Raw genomic sequence first — 3,416 nt, 5'->3', positions numbered from 1 at the left:
ACAACAATGACATCCCCAAGACCACCATCACCGGCCCTTTCGGCACACATTCAATAACACCTGGTTTGGTCTTCATAATGCTGGGGCCACTTTTCAACACCTCATAGATGGCATCTTAGGGGACCTCTCCTTCTGTATTTGTTATGTGGATGACATACTTGTGCTTTCTTCTTCCAAAGAGGATTGATTGATTGATTGATTTAAAGTTTTCAGGCATCCTGACATCTGAGGTCATTGATGCCGGTAACATTTAATTTATGTATACAAAAATAAAAAATAAAATAAAATAAAAAATAAAAGAGTATTCAATTAAAATCATAAAAGTTGAATGTCATAAAAGTTAAAGAGGAACACCTTCATTATCGACGCATCACTCGCAACCACTTTCAACAGAATGGCCTTGTAGTCCAGTACAAGTGTACCTTTAATGACAAATAAGTATCGTTCTTTAGGCACTGCATCACTCCTGAAGGTGCCTACCCCTTCTGAGAGATGGTATAAGCTGTTCAGAACTTCCCAACGCCTTCAACCGTCAAAGTACTGCAAGAATTCTTGGGCACGATAACTATTGTAAGTGGTTCTTCCCAGCCAACGCCACCACTGCTGCCCCACTCTATGCCTCAAGGTCAAACCTAAAAACCAGAAGTGTGGTACCTTCAGGGAGCTGTTACTGCAACGTAAAGAATGCCCTATTAACTGCTGCTGATCTCACTTTTCCTGTACCACATACCCCTCTCCTTCGGTCTGCTGAAGCAAGTGATGTTGTTATTGGCGCAGTACTTGACCAGGTGGTCAATGGCTAGTTGAGCCCATTGGCCTTAATAGAAACTATCCTAGGTGGAATTCGGTTACTCTACCTTCGACCGTGAATTGTTGACGATGCATTTCGCTGTCCGTCCCTTTTGCCACTTCTCAAGAGGGTACGCTCTTCGTCATTCGCACAGACCACATGCCCCTTGTGCACACCTTCACTCAACAGACCAACACCTTGTCCGCTCATCAACGCCAACATCTTTTCCCTGTGGCTGAATACAACTGCACACTTCAACACGTCTCTTGTAAATTGAATCCCATTGTCAATGCCCTGTCAAGAAACATACTGGCTATCATTCATCCTGCACATCCCTCCGTTGAGAAGACTTTGCCCTCTATGATTCCAGTGCCACCCTCCTCTATGATGTCTTTACTGGTAGGCCACACCCATGGATATCTGGCCCCAATGGCCATCAAGTGTTTGATTTAATCTGTTGTCTCCCCCATTCTTAGCGCCAGTCTACTGCACAACTACCGAAGTCAAAGTTCATTTGACATGGCATTACTAAGGATGCTAAAGACCAACCCTTAGCATCTATACTTCCTGCCAAATTTCATAAGTACATCGATACACGGATTCAGGAGTGATCACCTTTCCTTAACCTCAGCATCATTTTGCCCACATTTACGTCGACATAGCAGGCCCCTACCAATATCACAAGGACACCTTTGCCTGTTAACTGTCACTGACCGCTCCACTTGTTGGCCTGAAGCCATCCCCATGCTTACTACATCATCCTCATGTACATCCACCTTACTCTCAGGATGGTTAGTGAGATTTGGTATCCCTGAGCATATTACTTCTGACATGGGTACCACTTTCACCATTCAGTTGTTGACATCATTAGCAAAATCTCCTGAGCATCTTCCTACATCAGTTAATTGCCTACAACCATGCTGCTAATGGAATGGTTGAACGTTTTCATCACACCCACAAAGCAGCTTTGATGTCCCTGTCCCTCTGCATTGACTCCAACTGATTTACAAAGTTTCTCCTTAGATTAAGGACTAATCCTAAGGATGCCCTAGATGTCTCGGCAGCTGAAATGGTGTATGGGGACCCTTTAGTCATCCCCGCTGAATTTTTTTCCGTCTGCAACCTCCTCCGATAATTTCCAGCACCTACATGTTGTGGGGAAATTTATTCCCAGCTGCCAGATTTACAAGCCCCAGCAAAGCAACACAATGAAAGATTTCAATAACACAAAACATGTTTTCGTGTGCACTGACACTTTCAAGCTAACGCTGACACTCCCTTGGCAGCTGCTAAACAAACGTTCACTGAAACGGAAGAAATTAGCCTTTGTCAAAAGGCCTCAAGGCCATGTCGTCAACCTTAACCATCATCCTCCTTATCCGTCACAAGCCGAATGCTTTCTTAATTAACATCCTTTGTAAAGAAAACTGGGTCACCATTGATCATCCAAAACCTGCATATCTCATGCAAGATGACTCGCCTACAGTTTGCCTTTCTAAGCCAGGCTGACCTATTTCATATGCAAGTCTGTTTTAGGGGGAGCCTGTAATGGACGTATATTTCATGTATGCTCATACATTGCTCCTTTTTCTCTCTCTCGCACTGATAAAATAAAAACCTGTTTAAGTTTACCACTGCATGTTTTATATTGTTAAAGTTTTTATGTCATTGTTGTTCTCAACTGTTTGTATATAAGCTTATGTCAAGATAATAAACCTGTCATGTTAATACCTACCACACATCTCATGTTATTTACATTTGCATTGAATTTACCTTGTGCACTCGCCATCCACCCTGGCACTTAGATTTTCCCAAATATCACTAAAGTTCCATCATGGTTTTAGCCCTTTTCAATATAGAAATATTAAAACTTTCTTCTGACACACACGGTCTTAAATATGACATCTTTTTTTCAGCTATCCCAAATACCTTTTTGATAACATTAGCATTAATCTTTCTGTACCTTCATATTTTTTAGCTATCTCAGACACAGTAATCTTGTCTTCAGCTTACTTTTCCACTCTGCCTTCTTACCTTTGCCTCAGAATTCAAATCTCCCCTTAAACAAATAATAAAAAAAAGTTTGATATTGGTACACAAACATTTTCCCCTTACAGGAAGTGGCACCTAAAGCTATTACCCTTTTGATTTCAAGACAATTTGTCCCCTCAAATATAAAAAGAAGCGTATGTGCCAAGACTGACAGTGTGTCATTCTTTGGTAGTCAGCAACCCATTTGCTGTAGACAGCCAACTTTACGCCACCACCCACCTCAGGATGGAACGTTTAGCCAAATTTGAACCCTTGGATTTGTGGTGCAGCACTATGTTCCCCTTTTCTAAAGCAGGGGACTGCTTCCAGCCTACTCTTGATTTCCTGGTTACTACAATCTTCATTTAGAAGAGGTATTTATTATCATTATTTTTATTCATCATAAAATTGTTTTCAGATAACAGAGGAAGAATCAATTAGAAAAAGACCGAATAATTCGAAAGGGCACAGCTATTTTCATAAGTAAATCTTTCGAGTTCATGAAATTAAAGTAGATAACTTTCACAGCGTTGGCCACTTCATCCGCCTACCAAAGAGGCTCATCCAGAGTTCCCCATGCTCACCCTTTCACTCT

This window comes from Palaemon carinicauda, chromosome 1, assembly GCF_036898095.1.
Source record: "Palaemon carinicauda isolate YSFRI2023 chromosome 1, ASM3689809v2, whole genome shotgun sequence".
In the NCBI taxonomy this organism is placed as follows: domain Eukaryota; kingdom Metazoa; phylum Arthropoda; class Malacostraca; order Decapoda; family Palaemonidae; genus Palaemon; species Palaemon carinicauda.
This window is presented reverse-complemented; position numbering follows the sequence as displayed.